Source organism: Tupaia chinensis, unplaced genomic scaffold, assembly GCF_000334495.1.
Source record: "Tupaia chinensis unplaced genomic scaffold, TupChi_1.0 Scaffold138115_2, whole genome shotgun sequence".
Taxonomy (NCBI): Eukaryota; Metazoa; Chordata; class Mammalia; order Scandentia; family Tupaiidae; genus Tupaia; species Tupaia belangeri.
This window is the reverse complement of record NW_006198015.1, coordinates 683,794-710,520: the sequence shown is the minus strand read 5'-3', so window position 1 is coordinate 710,520 and position 26,727 is coordinate 683,794. Positions and strand designations below refer to the sequence as shown.

Here is a 26,727-nt window from a genome sequence, read left to right as displayed (position 1 = left end):
GCCAAAAGATAGAGAGACTTGAGTCCCGATGACATGTGTGCCCCTGGATCTGACTGTGCCTGAAGCTAGTACATTCCTTGGACTTTTTAGTTGTGTGAGTCAATAAATAACCCCCCCTTTTTTTTATTAAAACAGGCCACTTTAATGATTTTGTACAATTTAATAAATAATCTTCTGATGACTGCAGACATAAGACCAGTTGTATTCAGAAACATCACTGTCATAATGGTTTTCCAGATTGATGTATCGTCTTCAAAAACTATGAGGAATTACTTGTATGAAACTGCTATCAAACCTGTAAGACAGCATTTACGCATCCATCGTTTTCAGGATTATTGGTAATTTAGGCATACATCCCCCAAATAACCTTGCCTCCTGTGTCACAAGACCCAATTCAATCACGTTCACCTCAGTGACAGTACCTTTGGTGATAACACTCAAAGTTGTATATATTGGGGATGAGGGATTCTTCTTTACCCCAAATATCAGCAGGTGAAACGTGGCTTTCGGTTCAGGATGTGTTACATGGGCCTTCTCCAAATGTAAGCCCATTAGCCTAATGAATCGTTCATATTTAGGTGGTTTTCTAGTAAAGCCATCTTCAACAAAGAAGACTTTTGTAACCATCCTCTTCCATGCCTTCTTCTTTCTCTTTCCTGTCTGAATACCTTTTAATACTTCTGTTTCTCCCTGGGCTCAAACTTTGGACAGAGGGACTTATTTTCCTGCTTTCTCCTTCCGTTTTTGTTTAATCCTATTGGAAAGTACTTTAGCTCGGGACTGTCCTGTGTCCAGCAGATAGGCAGGTGCTGCTCCTTGTGGAGTCTTTTCATCACTCTTCTGTTTGGTGTTCCTCTTCTCATGCATCTTGATAGTCTTTTTTCATTTGTATTTTCTCAGCATGGCGCTGTTTATGATAGAGCTTAGCCTTCAGACCAGTCATCTTTTTTGCCTTCTTTGAACATTTATGAGTCTCTCGACTTTCTTTCTTTCCCTTTTTCTAATGGTAATACAAATGGTATCCATAGCATTTTCAACATAATTCAATATATTCATTTGGCATGGTGAGTCCCTGGACACAGAGTCACTGGGCACGGCCTCCCAGATGCAAAGAAGTTGTCAACTTTCAAGTCTCCAAGTACCCCTTTCTTGACCAAAAAAAAAAAAAAATTGTGCCAGGGACAAAGTAGACCCTCATTACATATTTTTTCTTTTTTTCTATTTTATTTGATTGTTTCTTATTTTCATTTAACCGTTATATACCTCATCATGTAATTTTAGAATAAATGAATATATGTATCTAAATAATATCAGAGGCAGGGGCTGGGGAAGGGGAAGGCTATTTAGTTTAGAAAAGAAAGATTGGAAGGGAATTCAAATACCAACAATACTTACCTGTACATGATCTGATGATTAGCCCTTTTTTTTAGTTTTGCCACAGGGTATGTATGCTTTCCCCCAAGTCTCTGTTCCTGCTGTGCCTTATTTTCTCCCTAGCACTCATCTCACACATACCATGCATGTTACTTATTTTGCTAATAACTGTCTCCTCCTGCCTTCAGCAGCATGTCAGCTGGAGAGAATAGACTTTGCCAGCTTTGTTCCTGCCCTGCGTAACAGTGCTTAGGACAGTGTCAGGTACAAAGAGGTTTAAGCTGGTCCAGTGATCCTCCACCCTAGGAGTTTTACTGAATGTGGAGAGGACACTCTCTTTACCAAGGTGCTTTAGCTTTGTAAGACGAAAAACTAATCAACAGAGCTGACCATGCTGGATGAGCCAGTCAGAATGAAGCCAGGCAGAGGAAAGCAAAGCCAAAAGATAGAGAGACTTGAGTCCCGATGACATGTGTGCCCCTGGATCTGACTGTGCCTGAAGCTAGTACATTCCTTGGACTTTTTAGTTGTGTGAGTCAATAAATAACCCCCCCTTTTTTTTATTAAAACAGGCCACTTTAATGATTTTGTACAATTTAATAAATAATCTTCTGATGACTGCAGACATAAGACCAGTTGTATTCAGAAACATCACTGTCATAATGGTTTTCCAGATTGATGTATCGTCTTCAAAAACTATGAGGAATTACTTGTATGAAACTGCTATCAAACCTGTAAGACAGCATTTACGCATCCATCGTTTTCAGGATTATTGGTAATTTAGGCATACATCCCCCAAATAACCTTGCCTCCTGTGTCACAAGACCCAATTCAATCACGTTCACCTCAGTGACAGTACCTTTGGTGATAACACTCAAAGTTGTATATATTGGGGATGAGGGATTCTTCTTTACCCCAAATATCAGCAGGTGAAACGTGGCTTTCGGTTCAGGATGTGTTACATGGGCCTTCTCCAAATGTAAGCCCATTAGCCTAATGAATCGTTCATATTTAGGTGGTTTTCTAGTAAAGCCATCTTCAACAAAGAAGACTTTTGTAACCATCCTCTTCCATGCCTTCTTCTTTCTCTTTCCTGTCTGAATACCTTTTAATACTTCTGTTTCTCCCTGGGCTCAAACTTTGGACAGAGGGACTTATTTTCCTGCTTTCTCCTTCCGTTTTTGTTTAATCCTATTGGAAAGTACTTTAGCTCGGGACTGTCCTGTGTCCAGCAGATAGGCAGGGGCTGCTCCTTGTGGAGTCTTTTCATCACTCTTCTGTTTGGTGTTCCTCTTTTCATGCATCTTGATAGTCTTTTTTCATTTGTATTTTCTCAGCATGGCGCTGTTTATGATAGAGCTTAGCCTTCAGACCAGTCATCTTTTTTGCCTTCTTTGAACATTTATGAGTCTCTCGACTTTCTTTCTTTCCCTTTTTCTAATGGTAATACAAATGGTATCCATAGCATTTTCAACATAATTCAATATATTCATTTGGCATGGTGAGTCCCTGGACACAGAGTCACTGGGCACGGCCTCCCAGATGCAAAGAAGTTGTCAACTTTCAAGTCTCCAAGTACCCCTTTCTTGACCAAAAAAAAAAAAAAATTGTGCCAGGGACAAAGTAGACCCTCATTACATATTTTTTCTTTTTTTCTATTTTATTTGATTGTTTCTTATTTTCATTTAACCGTTATATACCTCATCATGTAATTTTAGAATAAATGAATATATGTATCTAAATAATATCAGAGGCAGGGGCTGGGGAAGGGGAAGGCTATTTAGTTTAGAAAAGAAAGATTGGAAGGGAATTCAAATACCAACAATACTTACCTGTACATGATCTGATGATTAGCCCTTTTTTTTAGTTTTGCCACAGGGTATGTATGCTTTCCAGAGAGGGACAGAGTAAGAGAGAGAGAAAGCATGACAGGGAAAGTGAGAAATCACCTCTTATGGGGATGGCCATTCTGCGATCTCTTCTCCTCTAGTCTCCGCTCAAGATTTTTGGGCACACACATACACGCACCTCGCATATTTCTCAAGCTACGGGGTCCAGGACTTGAACTGCTCAGTCAACCATGTGTGATCCAACCACCATAACCACCACACCACTGGCTATCTCATTAGTGCATTTTTCTTTTCTTTTCTTTTCTTCTTTTCTTTTCCTCATCAAACTTTGTTTTAATACGTCTCAAAATTCTATGACAGATTTTTCATCAAGTTGCTTCATTAAAAAGTACTGATTTTAAAAACTAATAACTTTATCAGGGCCAGCAGATGGCATAGTGGTTATATCACTGAACTCCCACATGACCAACCACCATTCAAGTCCCAGACCCAGTGGCTTGAAAAATCATGCCAGGCACATGTGCATGCATGCCCAACATCCTGAGAAGAGAATGGAGGAGAAGAGAGTCTGGCATGGCCACTTCCCTGGAGCGTGATTTCTCACTTTCCCTCTCACTATTTCTGTCTCTCCCTTTCTCTGGTGAGTGCATGCACTCTAAGGCAAAAACTTCAAAACTAAAAATTAAAAAATTAAGAACTTAAAACTGCCACATGCAAAAGTCAAAATGATCCACAAGACATTTTCCTTTCCTTCTTAAGTTTTTACTATGCTGTTATCATTAACCAGTCTTTTACTATTAAACTCAAATGGCTAATTAAGACAAACAGTTCTGATACTGTTCTTCTACCACTAATTAAGACTGGGTGTCAGGAATTAGGGAGATTCATCAAGATTTCTGATCTTTCTAGGCAGATCTGGTGACCTTCCCAGGTCCAGCTTCTTGTCCACAGCTTTGATGAGACCCATGACAACAGTCTCGTAGCACGAACAGCGAAACGACCCAGAGGAGGATAGTCAGAGAATCTTTCAACACACATGGGCTTGCCAGGAACTGTATCAACAATGGCAACATCACCAGATCTCAAGAATTTAGGGTAAAAAAAAATCTTTCAACTTTTTACCAGAATGGTGATCAGTCTTTTCCTTCAGCTCAGAAACTTACAAGCAAAGTGAGATAGCATAGCCTGAGATGTACCTGTGATCTTGTTTTTGATAGAGTCTCTGGAGACCAGCAGATGGTGCAATATTAACGTTGCTGGACTCCCACATAGTTGATCGTGGTTAAAGTGCCAGACCTGGTGGCTCAAACCCATGCCAGGCACATATGCATGTGTACCCAAGATCCTGAGAGAAGAATACAGGAGAAGGGATTGCAGCATGGCCATCCCCCCTGGGTGGTGACTTCTCTCTCTCTGTCTCTCTCTCTCTCTTTCTGGTGAGCACATGTACCCTATAGCAAAAATCGCTCTAGAAAAAAAAAAAAAAAGAATACAGCTCTGTGTCGTGGGGCATCAATGACAGTCATACATTATACTTGCTGGTCTCAGATTTCCACAGGGAGATGTCAGGGTAATATCACGCTTGTGTTCACCTTTCAGTTTATCCAAGACCCAGGCATACTTGAAGGAGCCCCTTCTCATCTCAGCAGCCTCCTTCTCCAATTTCTTGATTGTGGGGACACATTTAGAGAGAGAACTCGAGGTGTGGGGACATGCTCTGAGCAAACACCACCTGTCCTTTTGAGCTTTGGTAGAACCATGTCACTTGTGCTTTACTTGACCTTCACTGCAGACAGAGCAAGGGTGGAAATTGCTGGGGGTGTGCCAACAGACACATCTGATGGACTTCAAGTGACATCTTGACCCCAATTAGCAAAGTCCAATCCCTGCTCTGCATCTGAAAGGTTCTTTAGCCTCCTCTGGGTGTGGTGGTGCACTCCTTATGGAGAAGTTCTTTAGCTTCTTCCCCACACCTATAGCTAGGCTTCTCTGCGTTAGAAAAAGAAGATAATGAGACTTTCTCTTGATGAGATTATCACCAAGGGATACACCTGGCCCAGTATGACTAAGCCCTCATAGATGTGTTAACTGCTTCTTATTATCCGTAACCTGGCAACGAATCTATGAAGTGTCATGAAACGTACATGTGTAATGTCTCCTTGTACTATAAACAAAGAGGCCCAGTTTGTCTGGGTGGCTCAAGCAGCAGCTCAAGCAGTGGTTCAACCCTGGTGCAAGTTGCTTGGGCTACCTAGGCTCAGGCTGCCTGTGTCCATTTCTACTCTAACTCTTTGTCTCATTCTTTCCAATGCCCGGTCCTCTCGAGATGAAGGGCTTTCTCCTTCTCGTCCTCTTTCTCTTCCTCACCAGCAGCCTTCTGATCATGATTCAGCCAGACCCAAGCCCTGGGACAGACACCGACACTTGATGGTTCTTTGGTCAATCCCACCACATTTGCAGATCAGATGCCCAGCAGTGGTGGACTTGCTGAACTCTACATGTCCTGTAACAACCATGTTAATGTGAATCTTCTCCTTTCCCGTTGTACCTTTGATTTAGTGGTGGTTTTCATGACACCTGTTTTCTGGCAGCAAGCCCATTGCCCAAAAAAAAAACCACATTTTTATTTTCTTCTCAATTCTTTTTTGTGTTGTCCAAGTTTTTGTTTGTTTTTGTTCTTTTTTGTTTTTAGCATTCGGCACATTTAATTTTATAATAAAATGTTTTAAATAATACAGCTATAAAAAGGAAAAATTAACAAATTGAAAAGTGTTTATTTATAACTGATTCTATAGCCACAGTAGTGACAATGAGAAAGGGGATAATAATCACCAAGGATAGCTCCTCAATAGTGGCTAACCGGACCTCGCATTTTTAGGGCCACCTAAGGCCACTTAACATGCCTATCTACGTCAGCACTCCACCTCCGCCCAATACATTCACCCTAACCGATAAATTCGGTGCATTCAAGTGCACTGAACCCAGAAACCACCCAAGATCGCCTCTACCCTAAACCACTTCCACTTTGTCTGCCTTCAATTAATGACTCTTGATTGTCGTGCAGGCCCCTCCACCACCACCATCAGCACCACCACCACTACCCTCGGCCCCCACTTCCCCTTCCTGTGATCATGGTATTGATTTTGACTGACTCAGACACTGGTCTCTGGTTCTTTCCATCCCAAATCACTTCATGAAGCCTCCTCTAAGTACAGGCCCATCTGGTTGGTATTCTAACCCTCAGGGGTGAGAAGTTTAATCTGTTGGTGGAATTATGCCAAGTGGCTTGAGCTGTGCTGTCTGGGGACCCTAATTAGTGAGCTGCTTAGTCAGAAAAAAAAAAAAAGCGTAAATGCAGCTTTTCTTAAACTTCCTCCTCTAAACATTCATTATGGGTCTTCTTTAAACTTGAGGTCTCCAGGAAAAGGATTACCACAAGAAAGTGTAGCCTCAGGGTCAGGGGGACCCTAGAGAGAGAATAAAAATGTTTATGTGAGTTAGACACATCTAATGCTTTGGGGTCCACCAACCCTGGGGCTGCCCCTCTCCCTGGACTAAATGGTACTTCAATTATTTTTAATTAGGCTGAAATGAAAATTTTCAAAACCCAAGGTGAAGAGACTAGCCAAAGGGTTTCACATGCCTGGTAGTTCTGTCAAATGCAAAATCCAAGCAATATCTTGCTATAGCCTGTGTTCTACACAACCATTTCCCTAAAAAGCAGAATATTCTGTGACCCAAAAGTCCTTGACCCCAAATTTGACATTTCTCCCCCAGTTCTGGAAGCCAGGGGCAAGGAGGTTGCCTGCAACTTACAGCTAAATTCCCCCAGGCCCAAGAACACTGTCCCAGGCCAAGGACAATTCAAATGTCATGACGCTCTGTATTATGCTGGGCAAAGATGGTAGGCTCAAAACAAACTGCAATTACAACTTCCTTTTGTGTTATTTGGGAGTCAAAAGAACAAATTTTTATTTTTTATTACTGTCTATGGAGCAAAAAATATGAGTCTATAGTAAAAGTCAAATACAAACTCCTTTAGATTTAGACTATATACATATCAAAAGATTAAATTATCAGGGTTGTTAAACAAAGGGACTTTAAACAAGAGGATAGAATAATGTTCTCTGTCTTCCCCTCCCTCCACCCCCACCCCTTTGTAGGTGTGTAGCAAACCTTTTTTATTTTAAGAATTATTTATTTAATTTTATTTAGCATTATTATTGTTTTTTCATTTTCTGCAGGGCACTTGTACTCACCAGAGAAAGAAACAGAGAGGGCTGGTGTGGGAGGTGAAAAAGCAAGCCACCAAGTCTGAGACTCAAACCATGGACAGCCATGTGGGACTCCAGTGCCTTAAACCACCATGCCACCTGGTGGTCCCTGTAGCAAACCTTCTAAGCTTGGATGCAATGATTTGGGCCCACTTTACTTAAGAACAGGGCTCTTAAATTATCAGTGCTATTTATTCTTTTAAGAAAGAAACATGTTTATCTGGCCATGTCAGGGGTTTGGGGCCCCATACAGGGACTCAACAGAAAAGCCCTTATAAAACCAATGACAGCGTTGACTACCACAGGCACCAACTATCACTTACTACTCAGCAGATATTATGCCTTCAGCAAAATTCTCATATTTCCAAAGTATCTGGATGCAAATAGCATGCAATGGCATGCTTAAAAAACAATTCGAAATTTACTCATGGATAAGAAAGGAAGTGACTTCTAGCTGCAGTCTATAGAATTCAGGACCTTCTATTTTCTGCAGCACTCTCTATGCAAGGTCCCACTCACCAATATGTTCTGTCCACTAATGTAAAAACATGAATAAAGTCACTCGACTCTCAAGCAGCATACTCCAACTCTCTAGTAACAACTCTAAAAATAATAGTTGTCTGAAAACTCTAGTGCCAGCCAAAATGGAGTAAATACATCTCAGTCCTCTCTAGGAGAGGAAAGGGAGGTGACTCTTAAAGAATAATACATTTTAAGGTGTGAATTTTCTATTTTTTTCTTCTTTTATTTTCTAACTTTGACCCAGTGGTGGTTGCTCTGCAGAAAAATGCAGCATATAGCAACCTCAAAATATTTTTAAAAAGGCCAGGGTAGAGAATCTAGGGTAAGGGCTTCTGGTAGCTAGAGAATGTTGAAATCTTGAGAAGAGATGACTGCAGAAAGAAATCTCGCTCAAGAGAGTCAGAGACAGTGAGAGGGAAAGTGAGAAATCACCCTCCAGAGGGGATGGTCACACTGTAATCTCTTCTCCTCCATTCTCCTCCTGGGATTTTGAGCATGCACACACAAGCACCCAGCATGATTTTCAAGCCACTATATCCAGGATTTGAACCACAGTTGGCCATGTGGGAGTCTAGCAACGTAACCCCTATGCCATCTGCTGGCCCCAAGACAAAGAACTCTTAGGTCACTTAGATCTATTTAGTCTTTATATGCCACTTCTGGGTGTGTCTTGAAGAAGTTGAACAATTAAGGCTGTCACAATGTGATCACTGTGTGGCCATGATCATTGTGTGCAGATTGTATCAATTAGTAAAGAGAGAAAGAGAGCACGAGCTCGTGAGGTTTGTAAAATAAATTACCTTGAACTCTAAAGCACAGTTCTTTTTTACCTGGTAAATATTATATTCAAAATTATTTTTATTTTTATTTTTCAGAGGCCAGTATTTAACCAGCCACCAGTGGAGACCAACCTTGCCCTCGGTATGGTAAAATTCCTTATGAAGCCTAGCCACCTACTGGCAAGTTGATTTTATTACATATATTTCATGGGGGAGGGGGTGTGGGCAATATGTCCTCACTGGATTAGGTATTTTGGATATAAATATTTTTACTAACTAGGCTTCTTCCAGCACTGTCATTCATGGAACTACAAAATGCCTTAACATCTCATGGTATTTTACACATATCTTTTTCTGATCAGGGAATTAATTTCAGGGTGAAGGAGAGAAAAAGAAAGAGAGAGAGAAGAAAAGAAAGAGAAAGGAAAAGAAGAAAGAAAGAAGGAAGAGAAAGAAAGAGAAAAAAGGAAAAAGAGAAAAAAAAGGAAAAAGAGAGAAAGAAAGAAAAAGATGTTGGGAATGTAAATTGATCCAGTCACTGTGGAGAACAATACAGAGGTTCCTCAAAGACCTTCAAATAGAACTACCATATGATCCAGCAATTCCACTCCCAGGTATCTACCCAAAGGACAGGAGAATGCTCAGTCGAAAAGCGCTTGCACATCTGTATTCATCGCAGCGTTATTCACAATTGCTAAGACATGGAACCAACCCAAATGTCCACAAACAGATGAATGGATTAAAAAAGTGTGGCACATATATTCCATGGAACATTACTCAGCCATAAAAAAACAACAAGGTCCTGGAGTTTGATAGAAAGTGGACAAATATGGATGATTTGTTGCTGAGTGAAGCAAGTCAGGCTATGAAAGAGAGACATTGTATGTCTCCACTTAACAAAGAAGGAAGAGAAAGAAAGAGAAAAAAGGAAAAAGAGAAAAAAAAGGAAAAAGAGAGAAAGAAAGAAAAAGATGTTGGGAATGTAAATTGATCCAGTCACTGTGGAGAACAATACAGAGGTTCCTCAAAGACCTTCAAATAGAACTACCATATGATCCAGCAATTCCACTCCCAGGTATCTACCCAAAGGACAGGAGAATGCTCAGTCGAAAAGCGCTTGCACATCTGTATTCATCGCAGCGTTATTCACAATTGCTAAGACATGGAACCAACCCAAATGTCCACAAACAGATGAATGGATTAAAAAAGTGTGGCACATATATTCCATGGAACATTACTCAGCCATAAAAAAAACAACAAGGTCCTGGAGTTTGATAGAAAGTGGACAAATATGGATGATTTGTTGCTGAGTGAAGCAAGTCAGGCTATGAAAGAGAGACATTGTATGTCTCCACTTAACATATACCAACTGTCTACACTCTATGGTAGAGACTGAAAGACTGGAGGACATAAAAGCATTAAAAGTTGTTATGGACACTAGAGACAAAGTGGGGAGCATGGGAGGGGAAGAGTGTAGTGAAGGAAATTTGGGGGGAAAAATAGAGAGGTAAGACATTTGTGGGACACAGATATGGCTTATTATCTGTTGATGAGGATGTGTATAGTATTCTCAACTGAGCTGAACTCAGGTGTATATCATGCTGGGTAAAGTCTCTTTATAATCTAAATAATGTATAGCAATTAAATGTATAAATAATAATAGTAAAAAATAAAACAAAAAAAGAAATTATAATTTAAAGTTTATTTGCCTCAAAATTCCATGTTACTTTCTGATATTCTAGTACTGAATGCTACTTTAGTCTGATAAGGAGGTGATTCTTACCTGCCCATAATTTTTTTTTCTCCACACTTCTGTAGTAAAAGCATTTCTAATCTTGTTTGTATCCTTTATGATTACCAGGTAGGAAGAAAGAGCACAGTAAGCAAATACAGGAAGATATAACACTTCTCTCCTCCTCTTGAGATTTCTAAATTATGTTTGATATTGAAGAATAAATTATCACTTCTACAATATAGTTCTAAATGTCTGTAAATTGTATTGCTTTAAATGTAGTACTAATTAATGAAAGTATTTATTAATGAAATTAAAATGAAATGATTAATAAAATTTAAATAATCAACTTAATTAATCAATTAATAATGAAATAAAATTGATACAAAAATAAATAAGTTAATGGTCCCAAATCTACATCATATAACTATGAAGCCCTCAGCCCACCAGAGAGGACTTGGAGAGTGCTCACAGGTGTTAGGGGAAGTTTAAGAACCATCCTAGACATTAATCAACAAATATTTTTCAATTCCCTCCATGTATGGGAAATTCCCATGGAGCTCTCCACAGAAAAGAATATAGTATAACAGGGGAAAAAAAAAAGTTTAACCCTTTTTCTCTTTCTTTACATTATTCCTCTTTCTTATACTTTAAGAGCCAACTGATTTGGAAAGTTTTCTTCTAGGATTTCATGGAATAGATTCTCAATGCCCTTATTAGTCTCTTCACCTTCTGGGATACCGATTATCCAGATGTTTGAACATGTAATGCTATCAAGTATTTCTTGTATATTATTCTCATTTAGGGGTGGGGCTATTTTCTCAGTCTTCATGGTGGATTTTTCTAGGCCAGTGATTCTGTCTTCTGCATATGATATTCAATCTTCTGTATGACCTAGTCTGCTTTTAATCCATTACAGGGAGATTTTGATATCCTGTATTATAGCCTTTATCTCTAACAGTTCCATTTTATTCTTTTTTATGGTGTATATTTCCTCTTTTAGATCTTGCAAGAACTTCCTCACCTCCTGGGACTCATCGGTTCTTTTTTCCTGCATCTTCTGTAATTCATCATCTCTCTTCTCTTGCATCTCTGTTAGCTTTGTCACCATGAATAGTCTAAATTCTTTATCAGACATTTGCGCAACTTTCATTGTACTGTCAGTGAATGAAAAGGAATTATTTTTTTCCCTTGGGGGAGAGGTCTTTTCTTGGTTTCTCATATTTCTTTTCTTTTCTTTTTTTTTTTTTTTTTTTTTTTTTGGAGAGGTTTTTTCCCTATAGGGTGCGTGCACTTGTCAGACAGACAGAGACATAGAGACAGAAAGCAAGAAATCACTCCCCAGGGGAGATGGTCATACCACAATCCCTTCTCCTCCATTCTCCTCTCAGGATCTTGCGCACGCACGCACATGCACCCGGCGTGAGTTTTAAGCCACCGGGTCCAGGACGCGAACCGTGGTCAACTACGTGGGAGTCCAGTGACATAGCCATTACACTAACTGCTGGTTCCCAGTTTCTCATATTTCTTGTGCCTCTACAGTGACTTCTGGTCATCTGATAGCTTACACGATTCTTCCTAATTTCTAGAAGTTCAATCTGAGCACTCAGAGGCATGCAGGAGGAGGTGATCTATAATCTCTCTGCCGTTCTGTTTTTCTCCCTTTGTGCAGCAGATTCAGTGGGAAGTGAGGAATATTCTGAAGATAATAGTACTAATATGTTTGCTTACAGTTCACTTAGACGTGTCTAGACACTCGGTGCATGTAGGCTGAGCACCAAAGTGATGAAGGCAAAATAACAAGGAAACGAAAACCAAGAAAGAGGGAAAAAAGAGAGAGAGAGAGAAATCTTTAATTTTTCTATTTTTTTTAAAGAGCAAAAGATGAAAAATGCACAGCATAACCAAGCTGCGTAAAAACTGTAGCTCTCAGCTCCACTGGAGGAGTCTTCTTCTGAAGGCCTGCACTTTTGCCTCTCCTAAACAGGAGGGATGAGGGTGAGAATTATCAAGATAAAGGAGGACCTGAGAGCCAAGAAAAGATTTTACTTCAAAATTTTTATTAAAATTTAACAAGAATGAAGAGACAGAGAGAAGGCTAGAGGGGGCCCTACCACTCTAGAATGGAATCTGTAGGGTGAAGTCTCAGCAGAAAATCTTCATTCGTCTCAGTCCCTGAAAACATTAGTTCTCAGCTCCAAAGGAGGAGTCTTCTTCTGAAGGCCTGCACTTTTGGATCTCCACTCTAGAATGGGGTCTGGAGGTTGAAGTCTCAGCAGAAAATCTTCATTAGTCTCAGTCCCTGAAAACACTAGTTCTTAGCTCCAGTAAGAGTTCAAAAACAACTAAGAAAATGGCCAGCTTAATGGTAGGGACAAGTCCAGAGTTGAATGTTATCTTCCTGAATTTAAATGGAAATATTGGACCACAGCAGAAGGTAGTTTTAAAAACATGAGTCTGAACTGATGAAATAGAATTTTATGATTTTTTTTTTTTTGGAGAGATTTTCACTATAGGGCATGTGCACTCGCCAGACAGACAGGGAGAGACAGAGAGACAGAAAGCAAAAAATCACCCCCTAGGGGAGATGGCCACGCCGCAATCCCTTCTCCATTCTCCTCTCACGATCTTGGGCACACACGCACACGCGCCTGGCGTGAGTTTTAAGCCACCAGGTCCGGGACGCGAACTGCTGTCGACTACGTGAGAGTCCAGTGACACAGCCATTACGCTAACTGCTGGTTCCCAAAACTACCTTTCTTGATACTAAAAAATATATTTTAAAAATAGCTTTTTAATGACCACAGTAAGCTGTACAGCTCAGCTAGATGCTACTTTATGGTATATTCATTCTACTCACAGAGTTTCATGCCTAAAGTCAAATATGTGTTCACAGATGTGTATATATCAGCTGAACCTGCTATTGAAAATAGTTAGATTAATTAAGATATTTGTGAATCAATAAAATGGGATGGGGAGGAATGGAAAGCAACTAAATACCAGAGACAGTGTAGGAGGAATGTGGGAAATGACAGAGGGTGAGACATGGGGTGGGGGGAGAAGATAGATTGATAGATAGATAGATAGATAGATAGATAGATAGATAGATAGATGCCAGATAGATATAGATAGATGATAGATAAAACAAGAAATGGAAAAATTATTTATTAACCGTAATATGTATGTTCAAGCCACTATACAGTGTATTCTGGATGGGAAATTGCATGTTGTATGTTGTGGTGATGTTCAGTGAATGAATGTAAAATACAGTTTTTTTTAAAAAATAAAATTAAATAAATAAATAAAAAGTTAACTGGTGCTCTTGAAAATCTGTATGGTGGAAACTGAAAGATTAGAGGACATAGATGCATTGAAAATGGTGATGGATACTGGAGACAATGCGAGAAGAGTGTCGGAGAAGAGGGAGAGCATAAAGAAAAAAATTAAGGAGAAAAATAGGCAAGATATTTATGGAATTCAGAAATGGATTATTATCTGTTGATGAGAACATGTTTTGTATCCTCCACTGGACTGGTGTGAGGTATATTCATGTTGCGTAAATTCGACTTACAAGCTAAGTGACGTATAGTGATTAAATGTATAAAGTAAATTAAAATAATTTTTTTAAGAAGAGTTAACTGCTGCTTGTAGCTTATTTATAAAACCAATTTACAAATAAGGTCAACAGCTCAGAAGAGGACCTTTAAGCTTTAGAAAATTGTCACAAAAATGCAATCTAAATGGTGTCCAGGTTTAATTAATTTAATTTAATTAACCACCAGTCCGTGGTGTGGCAGTTCAGGTGGCTGATCCCGCATGGCCAGTAGCACAGTTTGAGTCCCAGACCTGGCACCTTGAAAAACACATCAGGTGTGTGTGCATGTATGTCCAAAATATTCTGGCAGCAGGGAATAATGAAGACAGGATTGTGGTGTGACCATTAACCACAGGAGGTGGGGGCGAGCTCTCGATCTCTCTCTCTCCCTCTCCCTCCCCCTCTCCCTCTCCCTCTCTCTCTCTCTCTCCTCTCTCTTTCTCCAGTAAGCACATGCACTCTGTGGGAAAGAAAAAAAAGATTCCACCTACTCTGAGCTAAAGGCTCGGTGGGGAGTGCACAGCCCAAACGCTCTGCGTCTTCATGTAAGACCACCTCACTCAGGTCCAAATCAAATCAACCTTCCCACTGTCTCTCTGCTCACCTCCTTCCCCAATTTCCTTCTCCCTCTTGTCCACGCAGATGGTGTAGTCTTGTGAGGGAAGCAGTCATCCAGATAATTCGCTTCCCTGAACTCTTTACTCTAGAGAGGCAGAGCTGGCATGGTCCAGATCTCGTATGGGTTGATCAAACACGCGGACAAGAACATCGCCCCCTCTGCCATTTCGCTTCTGAAGATGCTGTCACTGAGTCCCTGTTTGTTTGCCTCTGGCCCTGAAGGGCTCAGATAATGTGGCCTGGCCCATATGTAGACAGTCAGGCTGCCAGGTGTGACATCCCAGGCCAGCGGTCTTTTATCCCACATGTCTGACTGAGCTTCGCCTTCATCACAGCCTTCTCAGGAGGGTGGCACTGACGCAGCCTCTGGAAATCAGAAGGTGCTGTCAGCTCTGTCTCTGGGAGACAGGGGACCATGTCAACATGCTGATCTCAGACCAAGCCACAGCTTCACCGGGAAGCATCAGATTGGAAGCAGAGAGTGTCAGGCAGGCAGAGCCACCATTTGAAGATGAGAGAGAAGTGTTTGTTCCCTCTGTGCAGAAGGAAGACCTGTCCCCTGAGGCCTGGCAGAGCTCGCACTTGGTCCAATATCTCAGATATCAGAGGCCCTCACAGGTCTATGCAAACAGCATGATCTCAGCTTCTGTTACATAGAGTGCCTTACTGGAATCCCCATGCCACGCCTTCTCCTCCATTTCTCCATCCTGCCAGCATTTGGGGCATGGATGCACATGTGCCCAGAGCATTTTTCAAGCTGCCAGATCTGGGACTTGAACTATGGGGTCAGCTATATGGGATCCAGCTGCCTTAACCACCAGGCAATGAAGCCGGCCTGACTTGACAAAATTGTAATGTATGCTTCCCATGTGTCAGAGATTGTTTGGGGCCCTTAGGGCACCAAGATGCTTCTGCCTCTTGCTTTAAAGAAGCTAAGAAAAGTCTGACAGGAGCTGGTGGGATCCGGAGATGGAGGTACAGGCCATCACCCCTTCTGCATCCCCTCGCCCGTTACCTGGTATACAGATGACATGAATGAATGAATGGAAAATGCTGAGAAGAGAAAGGCGTGGCTGCCGAAAGTTATTCTGCTGAGAGCCAACCCCATATGTCACATCGTTTACGGCAGAAAATTCTTCTTCAAACAAGGCAGAACTGGGGCTGTCACTCTGCTAAGCCAGCAGGCTTGTCTTGCAAGTCAGGACTAGGCCAGCTGCTCGCTCGGTAGTCCTGTCGCCAGCCTTCCACCTCCTTAATGAGATGTGATTGCTGAAGGGAAGTTGCTAATTGCATAATGTTTTATTAATCCTTCCTCCATGAAATATTAATTGCGAGCTTTCACAAATACAAAGATCCGTCTCCTTGTTCATGGTTCAGGTTTGTGGGCGCTCCAGATGAGTACTTGAGGGTTTCCCATGAGGGACCAAGGTGACAAGCCTGATGCCAAACCGTGAAGAAGGAGAGCAGCTGACAGCCCAAAATACACCAGGATGTCAAAATGCCACCCTCGGTTAGCTGCTCTGCCCGGCGGCCAGGCTTCTATCCAAGGGTGAACGGGGTGTGCTGCTGTTTCGTGGTACATGACACACTGGACGAGGAGAGGTTGACTTCCAAATATTCAGCCTGCCCTGAAACCATGAGCCCAACAGGAAGTCGTCAGCACCAACAGAGCAAGGACCATGTTGGGAGACTCACTCCTCTGTCCCTACCCCTCTTTTCCCTGAAATGGGTTCACCTTGTAAGAAGAGCATCAAGACCCCAACATGGCCGACTGTGGTTCAAGTTCTGGACCTGGCGGTTTGTTTTCTCTCTCTCTCTCTCTCTCTCTCTCTCTCTCTCTCTCCCTCTCTTGTCGAATGTAAATAAATAAGTAAATAAGTAAATAAAGTCAAGTAAAGAAAGAAAGAAAGAAAGAAAGAAAGAAAGAAAGAAAGAAAGAAAGAAGAAAGAAAGAAGAAAAGAAAGAAAGAAGAAAAGAAAGAAAGAAGAAAAGAAAGAAAAGAAAAGGAAGAAAGGAAGGAAGAAAGTAAGAATAATGATACTTAAACCACATGCGTGGACTGAACTCTGGTGGGGAGTCCTGCAAGCAGGAGGGGAAGAGATTGGCTTGAGGGATGACATGAGACAGGCAGGCACAGATTTCTGAAGAGCCTCACAGCCTCACGCCCTAGGCCTGGAAGGCTGCAGCTGGATGCTTGCTGGCCCAAAGCAAGGGCCCACACAGTGGGCATCCACTGGGGGTGCTTCTGCAGGAGTGGGAGAAGTAGAAATGGCCATCCTCAAACCATCCCCACAGCCCAGGCCCAGCACCAGACAGAGAGGCTGAAGCAGGGTGGGGACCAGAGACTTCCCATGGCAGATGTACAGAAGGCCACAGAGGCCACCTTCGCTCCTCTGCTCTCTCCATCGGTGCCACGCTCCTGATGAGACGTATCTGGGGAGGGGGACCTATCTCAGGACCCAACCACACACTCACTTCTTAATCTAAGAAGGCAGGGCCACAGCTCTAGCTGCCCTGAAGAAGAAGAGAAAAATGTGTCCAAAACGTTTGAGACTGTATTAAAAATAATAATAATAATAATGAACAGAAACATGCATTTCACTTCTAGAATGAGCAGAAGTTGCAAGTGCAGCAAAGGTCATGGGTTCAGAGACACAGAGGGGCCAGGGATCCGCAGAGGAAAAGCCCTGCTGCCCCAAGCGTGGTGGCCAGGACCGCAGCGCTAGCTTCTCGGAAAGGCAGAGCCTCTGCCCTCCACACAGACCCGCTGAATCAGCGCCTGCATTTCAACAGGACCCTCTGGTGATTCATAAGCACATTAAATTTTGAGAAGCACATGTATAGTTGGCGGAATTAAAATATGTGATGTTTATATTCCAATGAATTGAAATTGCTCAATAAATTGGTTACGTTAGACAAGATCTGTTTCTACTGCTTGGGATTAAAAATCTTAAGCTAAAAGATAAATGTAGAGGTATGTATGAATAGCATACCTTCCAGAATCAGACCTTCTTAAATGAAGGGATAAACAGTTGGCCTTAGGGAATGCTGAGCCTGTGTTTGAGCCTTCCTAGTGCCCCGTGCTTTTTCTCCTGTGACTCTTATTAAGTTCCAGAAGACAATGCATCCCTCAATTCTTCTCAGAGGTTGTGTTCATTTTTTACTCACACACACACACACAGTTTGGTCAATGTTCGCCTCCCCACTAGATGGTGAACTTTATGGAGGCCCATCTATTTTTTCTGGGGTCACCATTGTTCTTCTGAAACCAACACAGCCCCCAGAGCCGCCATATAGCCGCAAGGTGTACTCTGCACAGCTCTGGGTACCAGGCACCGAACCAACATGGCAGCCCTACTTCAGCCTCCTGGAAGCAGGCATGCCTCTAACCCTGCTCTTGTAAAAATCCAGAAATAAAACTGGAATCCAAATAAGAGCACTCAACAGCACTCTCGGCCCAGGTTTTTCTCCCATCCAGAGCAGAGGCACTTCAGTCAGCCTTCACGGCACCCTCCAGGGCGCTCGGTGTGCACAGGAACACTCTCCTCGACCACCAGTGGGAACCTGCCCTGTTCTCCTCTCTGCTCTGGTTCCATGCAGCACTCCATGCAGACAGAGAGCACAGCAACCCTGTGAACTCGGTGGAGCTGCAGTGGCAGCTTGGACTAAGTTCTTCCCCCTAAAACCTGGGCACAGGCCAGTGGGGCAGAGGACAGTGTGCCCAAATTTCTTCTCAGAAGTTGCATTTAATTTACACACACACACACACACACTCACATATATATACATACATACATATATAATCTGATTATTGTTCATTTTCCCTATTAGAGGGTAAACTTTATGGGGCATATCTATTTCTCCATGTCTCACCATCTTTAATTAATAAATAGATGAGTGGATTTAATAGCTTTGCACTTTGGCCAAGTCCCAACAACTGTGAACCTTGGTTTCCTTATCTGTATGAGGGAGATCAGAGTATTCGCTTCTGAGGGTTGTCAGAAAGCTAACCTCGGACTATAAAAGTGCCTGGCACAGAACCATCAAAATATCAAAAATATTTATTTCCTTATTACTTATGTAATTATGCTGAAGCAGTATTAATTGCATGTCTCATACAGTACTTATTAAGTGTCGAGTAAGAGCCAAACAAGTACTTGTCCCTAACACAGACTGCACAATTCAGCAAAATGCCACCTCCTCTGGGATGCCTTCCTGGCTGCCACTCCAGCTGCAGGCACTATGGGCACCTCTATTAGAGCACTTACATCAATTTCTTATGCCCTGCTCTTTGACCGACTTCTAAAGAAAGAATGAATGGCTGTATGCTTGTCCCTGCTCTCTTTTCTACTAATTTTCTAGTTTACTCATTTTGAGTGTGGGCTTTGGAATCTGACAATCCCAAACTTGAACCCAGGACCAACCAGATCCTATTTCGGAGACTGTAGGTGATTTCTTACCTACTCTACCTTTTCACTTCCTGATGTGTGACGTGGCACTAATAACACCCAACTTTTGAAGAAGTCTGGGGGATTCAGCTAGATTGGAGGTGTTAAGTGGTTAGACAGAACCAGCCCCATGGCATAGTGGTTGAGGGAACCAGGTCCCACAACACTGCATAGTTCAAAACCCAGCCCTGGCAGCTGGAGGAATATGCCAGGCACATGTCTGTGTGTGTCAAAAATCCAATAGGGTGGGAAAATGCAGAAGGGATTGCAGAGTAACCATTTTCCACTCAGGAGGTTGCTTTTTCCCTCTCCTCTGTCTCTCTCTCTCTTTGGCAAGTACACGACTCTCTGACAGAGGTTTTCAAGAGTGGTTAAAACAATGTTAGTTATTGATTAAATACTTCACAAGTACAGCTATTAATTTCCAAGGAGTAACATACACTAAGATATGAATGGTAAACAAGTTCTCAATTTGCTCTCATTCCTAGAATATTTATAAAGTTCCCTTCAGATATCCTGAATTAGGTGTATTTGCTTTAATCATTGTAAATAAATCAGCAATAGTAAAATTGCAGGTATTTAGAGTACTTTGGAACTCGGTGAACTTGGGGAAACATTATCCACGAATGTCACTAACTTTTTTTAGGTTGGCAATAATGTTAATATACCCACCAAAAAACATTTGCAAAGCCTGTACTTCCCCAGTGCAGGGGAGGCTGGGAGGGCATGAAGGATGGGTACAAAGATTCAGACCTTGCCATTCTAGCCTCGGAGGGGGTGTAAGGGGAAATGGATGACCAGCACCAATAGGGCCATTTCCCACTTCAAAACTACTCAACCACTCCCTCATCTGCACCCCAGGGCTAGTACATACATCAATGATAGCGTGTTTGAAAAGAACTTTCAATTATACTAGCCAACACTTACCTAGCACTTCCCATGTGCCACGCAGTGTCCTAAGCACTTTACGTGTTTCAACTCCTTAATCTTCTCACCAGCCCATCACAAATAGCTGTTCATAGCAGATATTACTGCCATTATATTTCATTTCACAGATGGAGAATCCGTGGTACAGAGAGATGAAGTAGCTCCCCAAACTCACACAGCTAGTAATGATAGAGCCAGAAGGCACACTTTCCACTGCACCACCCTGCCTCCGCCTACGCAGCTGCCTCTTCTGATCAATGCTAACGGCAGTGAGGATGACGATGACATTAACGACAGATGACACACTCTTCCCAGGCATGCAAGTCTTAATGAAGTCTTGATCGTCCTTAATGTTGAAGAGATAATGATGCCAGGGGCCGGCTGGTGGCACAACAGTGAATACAACACTCTGCAAGGCTGACCCAATGGGAAGCCTCCAGGTTCACAAATGCCGGGCATGTGCGTGCCCACGACTCAGGCTGGCTGAAGGCAGGGGCTGGATCAAGCATCGGGACTCTGTCAGAGGTACTGTTTCTCTCCCTTTTTTCTCTCTCTCTTTCATTCAAGGAATATATAGACTATTTAAAAAAAAAAACACTTAAGGAATTAAGGAAAGTAAATTATATCTGGAAAACTTTTTAAAAAATGAAAGATAACGGTGCCTCCATCTCCACACATTATTAAAATTAAAAGTTCTAGTACTCAATGGAAAATGAATTACATAACTTACACATAGGCTGGAATTAAAATAGCTCTTTTCTAGATGTTATGATTGTAATTCTAGAAAAGTGTACCCAAGCTGAACTATTTGCAGCATTTTTCCATGCTCTTACTTGGCTGGCAACCTCATACGTGTTTTGCCTGCTATGGTGGCTCCCAACCCTCAGTGCAGGAGTCTGTTGCCCGTTGTCGAGTGGAGGACCTTCGTGTTTCTATTCCCTAAAAATTTGTGGAGAGGCCAGCAGATGGTATGGTGGTTAAGGCGCTGGATTACCACAAGGCCAACTGCAGCACAAGTCCTGGACCTTGTGGCTTGGAAAACCATGCTGGGAGCCTGTGCACGCATGCCCAAAATCCTGGGAGGAGAATAGAGGAGAACGGATTGTAGCATAGCTATCCCTCCTGGGGGAAGAGGGTGATTTCTCGCTTTCCCTCTCACTGTCTCTCTCTGTCTCTGTCTGGCAAGTGCATGTGCTTTATGGCAAAAAAACTAAAACACACACACACAAAGGTGTTAAATGAATGCTTAACTATTTCTCACTTTATTTGGGTTGCCAAGTAAAACGTAGAATGCCTAATTAAATTTTAATTTCAGATTAACAATGAATAATATCTTTAGTATGCATATGACCTATATATTTCTTTCTTTCTTTCTTTCTTTATATATATTCTTTATACATTGAATAACTATACATCACTTTAAGTTGTATTTACCCAACAGTAATACACTTTACACGAGTCCAGTTGAGGTTACAAAATACATTATGAGCAACAGATAATAACCCATTTCTGTGTCCCATAAATGTCTTGCCTCTTCATTTTCCTCCTTAATTTCTTTTCTTACACCTCCCTTTCTCCACCTTCTTCCCACATTATCTCCAGAGTGTACAACCATTTTCAATGCTTCTATGTCCTCTAATCACTTAGTTTCCACCATAGAGTGTGGACAGTTGGTATGTGTTAAGCGGAGACATACAATATCTCTTTCATAGCCTGGCTTGCTTTATTCAGCAGTAAATCTCCCATATTTTTCCAGTTTCTATCAAAAGCCAGGGTCTTGTTTTTTATGACCGAGTAGTAATCCATTTTCCAATCCATTCATCTGTTCGCGGACATTTGGGTTGGTTCCATGTCTTAGTAATTGTGAGTAATGCCACAATAAACACAGATGTGCAAGCACTTTCCCAACTGAGCGTTCTCCTATTCTTTGGGTAGATACCCAGGAGTGGATTGTGGGATCATATGGTAGTTCTATTTACAGGTCTTCGAGAAACCTCCATAATTTTCTCCACAGTGACTGGACCAATATACATTCCCAGCTATGGTGCTGGACTCCCATGTAGTTGACTGCGGTTCGAATCCCAGACCTGGTGGCTTAAACTCACGTCAGGCACATGTGCGTGCGTGCCCAAGATCCTGAGAGAAGAATGGAGGAGAAGGGATTGTGACATGGTCATCACCCCTGGAAGGTGATTTCTCACTTTCTGTCTCTCTGTCTCTCTCTGTCTTTCTGGCAAGCACACACACCCTATAGCAAAGCCTCTCCAAAAAAAAAAAAAAAAGAAAATACACTCCCCCCACCAGTGGAAGAGAGTTCCCTTTTCACCACATCCCCACCAGCATTTATCCTTTACTGTTTTTTTAATCTTCTGATTGGGGTTAGGTGGTATTTTATTGAGGTTTTGATTTGCATCTCCCTTATGCTGAGGGATGTTGAGCATTTTTTCATATGCTTTTTGGCTGTTCATATGTCTTCCTTAGAGAATTATTTATTCAACTCCTTTTCCCATATTTTAATTGGGTTCATCTTTTTTTTTTTTTGATAAATTGCTTGAGTTCCCTGTGTATTCTAGTTATCAGTTCCTTATCTGAGGCACGGTTTACAAAAATATTTTCCCATTCTGAGGGTTTTCGATTCACACTAATTACTATGTCTTTTGTCATGCAAAAGCTTCTTAATCTGATGTAATTCCACTTGTCTATTTTTGAGATTCTTGTCTGTGTTTTGGGGGTATTATTTAAGAAGTCTCTGCCTACTCCAATGTCTCCCAGAGTTTCCCCAGTATTTCCCACCAGTAGTTTTATAGTTCAAGGTCTTAGGTTTAGATCTTTGATCCACTTTGAGTTGATTTTTGTTAATGGTGAGAAATAGGGGTTCAGATTCATCTTTCTCCTGGTGGATACCCAGTTTTCCCAGCACCAAAATCTAAAGATATTTTCCTTTCTCCACTGAATTGACTGGAATTCTTAGTCAAAAATCAGTTGCCTGTATGTTTTGGGATTTATTTCTGGGGTCTCTATTCTTTTTCATTGGTCCACATATTTATTTTTGTGCCAATACCAAAACTGTTTTGATTATCACAGCTTTATAATATATTTTTGGATCAGGAAATGAGATGCCCACTCCACGCTTCTTGGGAAGGATTGATTTAGCAATACAGGGTCTTTTATGATTCCAGACAAATTCTATGATTGTCTGTTCTAGATCTGTGAAGAATGTCTCTTGTAATTTTATAGGGATTGTATTAAACATGTAGGTTAATTTGGGTAGAACTGCTATTTTGATTATATTAATTCTCCCAATCCAGGAACAAAGGATGTCCTTCCACATCTTTGTGTCATTTACAATTTCTTTTTTAAGATTTTCAATTTCTTTTTTAAGATTTTCATAGTTTTACCTGTAGAGGTCTTTGACTTCTTTGGTTAGATTTAGTCCTAAGTATCAAACACTTTTTGTGGCTATGGTAAATGGAATTACTTTCTTCAGATCTGCCTCTGTCTGCTTGTTGTTTGTATATAGAAATTGTATAGATTTATGTAAGTTGATTCTGTATCCTGCCACTTTATTGTATTCATTTATTACTTCAAGAAGTTTATTCATGGATGTTTGGGTCTTCCATGTATACAATCATGTCATCTGCAAATAGAGGTAATTTTAACTCTTCTTCCCCTATTGGAATGCCTTTTATTTCATTCTCTTATATGATTGCATGGGCCAAAACTTCCAGCCCTTTATTGAAAAAGTGGAGAGAGTGGACAGTCTTGTCTTGTACCAGTTTTTAGTGGAAAAGCATTCAGCTTTTCCCTAGTATAATATTAGCTATAGGTTTTTCGTAGATAGCTTTTATTATAGCTTTTATTATTTTATTTATGCTGATTTTGCTGAGAGTCTTAATCATGAAAGGATGTTTTATTTTATCAAATGCTTTCTCTGCATCATATGGTTTTTATATTTTTCTATTAATGTGATGTATTCTATTTATGATTTTGCATCTGTTGGACTACCCTTGCATCTTTGGGATAAAGCCTACCCGGCCATGATGAATAATCTTTGTTATATGTTGTTGGATACGATTTGCAAGTACCTTGTTGAGGATTTTTGCATCGGTATTCATCAGAGATATTGGTCTGTAGTTTTCTTTTCTTGTCATATCCTTATTTGTTATGGGAGTGAGAGTGATGAAGGCTTCATAAAACGGATTTAAAAGGATTCATTCTTTTGGGATCTTCAGAAATAATTTGAGAAGAATGTTTTGTAGAATTCAGAAGTGAAGCCATCAGGACCAGAGTGTTTCTTTGTTGGGGGTTATTTATTACTGATTTAATTTCATTGCTTATTATGGGTCTATTCAGGTTTTCCTCCTGATTCAATCTTGGTATATCATATGTGTCCAGGAGTTTTCTTGTTTGCGTATAGACACTCATAATATCTTCTAATGATGTTTCATATTTTTATTATGTCCATTGTAATATTGCTTGCTTTGTTGCTAATTTGATTCATCTAGTACTTTTCTCTCTTCTTCTTAGTCTGGAGAATGATGTGTCAGTCTTGTTTATCTTTTTAAAGAATCAGCTTTTGCTTTCATTTATTTTCTGTATAGCTCATGTATTTTCTATTACATTTATTTCTGCTCAAATCTTTAGTATTTCTTTTCTGCTGGCGTTTTTTTTGGATTTTTTGTTGTTGTATTTTCAATTCCTTGAAGTGTGATGTTAGGTTGTCCATTTGCCACCTTCCCATCTTTTTCTTATGCACATTAATTGCTATGAACTTCCCTCTTACGACAGCTTTTGCAGTGTCCCACAGATTATGGAAACTCATGCACTCACTGTCATTTGTTTCCATGAATCTATTGATTTCAATCTTAATCTCTGCAGTAGTTGTGAGGTCATTCAGGAGTAGGCTACTTAGTTTCCATGTACTTGTGTATTTTCAAAGGTTTTTCTGAAATTAATATCAAGTTTAATTCCATCATGGTCAGAGAAGATGCTGGATATAGTTTATATGCCTTTGAATCTGTAAAGGCTTGTTTTGTGTCCTATCATGTGGTCAGTCTTTGAGAAAGTACCATGCAGGGGTGAGAAAAATGTATATTTTGTGAGTTTGGGATGGAAAGGTCTGTGAAAGTCTGTCAAGTTCATCTGATTTATTTTATCACTTAAGTCTTGAATCTATTGCTTGTTTTTTGCATCTTTGATCTGTCTAAAGGAGATAATGGGGTGTTGAAGATCCCAACAATTATTGTGTTGCAGTCTATTTCTCCTTTTAGAAGTAGCAGTCCTGGGACCAGCAGTTAGCATAATGGCCATGTCTCTGAACTCCCGTGTAGCTGACCACGGTTCAAGTCCCGGACCGGGTGGCTTAAACTCAAGCTGGGCACATGTGCATGCATGCCCAAGATCCCGAGAGGAGAATGGAGGAGAAGGGATTGTGGCATGGCCATCACCCCTGGGGGGAGGGGGTGATTTCTCGCTGTCTATCTGTCTGTCTCTCTGTCTTTTTCGTCCCCAAAACAAAAAAACACCAAAAAAAAAAAAAAAAAAAAAGAAAAAAAAAAAAAAAAGAAATCGCAGTATTTCCTTCACAATTTGGGTGCTCCTGAATTGGATACATAGATATTAATAAGTGTTATATCTTCTGGATGAATTAGTCCTTTTACTATATACAATGCCTTCATTGTCTCTTCTTATAGTTTTTGCCTTAAAGACTATTTTGTCTAAAATCAGCATCGTGGCTCCTGCTCTTTTTTGGTTTCCTTTTGTGTGGAATATCTTTTTCCAGCTCTTTACTTTTAGTCTTTGTCCATGAGGTGGGTTTCTTGTAGGTAACAGGTGGAGAGTTTCTGTTTTTATCCATTCAGCCAATATTCATCTCTTGAATGGAGGATTTAAACCGTTAACATTCAACGTTATTATCATTATTTCTAGACTTGTCCTTACTGTTAAGTTGGTTATTTTCTTGGTTGTTTTTGTTCTCTTATTTCTGTCTGTCTGTCTGTCTTTAGTTATCTTGGCATAGCATCCCCTTCAAAATTTCTTGAAGAACTAGTCTCTGGAGTTGGTACATTCTTTCAGGTTTTGTTTATCCAAGAATATTTTTATCTCTTCTTCTCATATGAAGGAAAATCTTGCTGTTTATAATATTCATGGTTAAAATTGTTTTTCATTTAACACTTTGAATACATTTCCCCATTCTTTCTTCGTTTGCATTGTTTCCAACAAGTTAGTGTTAGCCTAATGGGATAACCTTGGTAAGTAACTTGATGTTTCTCTCTTGCCAATTTTAGTATCTTGTCTTTGTGGTTTTGGCCAATCTGATAATGATGTGCTGTAGATAAGAGTTTCTTGGCTTGATTCTATTTGGAGTTCTTTGTATTTCTTGGGCCTGGATGTTTGAATGCTTTTCCAGGCTTGGAAAGTTTTTTTTTAGGATTTTGTGGAATCGATTTTCAATGGCCTTATTCATTTCCTCACCTTCCAGAATATCAATTATTTGGATGTTTGGGCGTTTAATGGAATCTAGTATTTCTCCTATATTATCCTCAATTTTTTTTTTTTTGTTATTTTCTCTTTTTTTTTTGTGGTTTTTTTTTTGGTCAGAGGTTTT

The 26,727-nt window shown here is 40.7% G+C and overlaps 1 pseudogene; it reads right to left on the bottom strand.

The window, feature by feature from the left end:
- Positions 1-20,184: 20,184 nt before the first annotated feature.
- The window catches only part of LOC114010151 (60S ribosomal protein L6-like), a 51,134-nt pseudogene continuing 44,591 nt past the window's right edge, over positions 20,185-26,727 (bottom strand).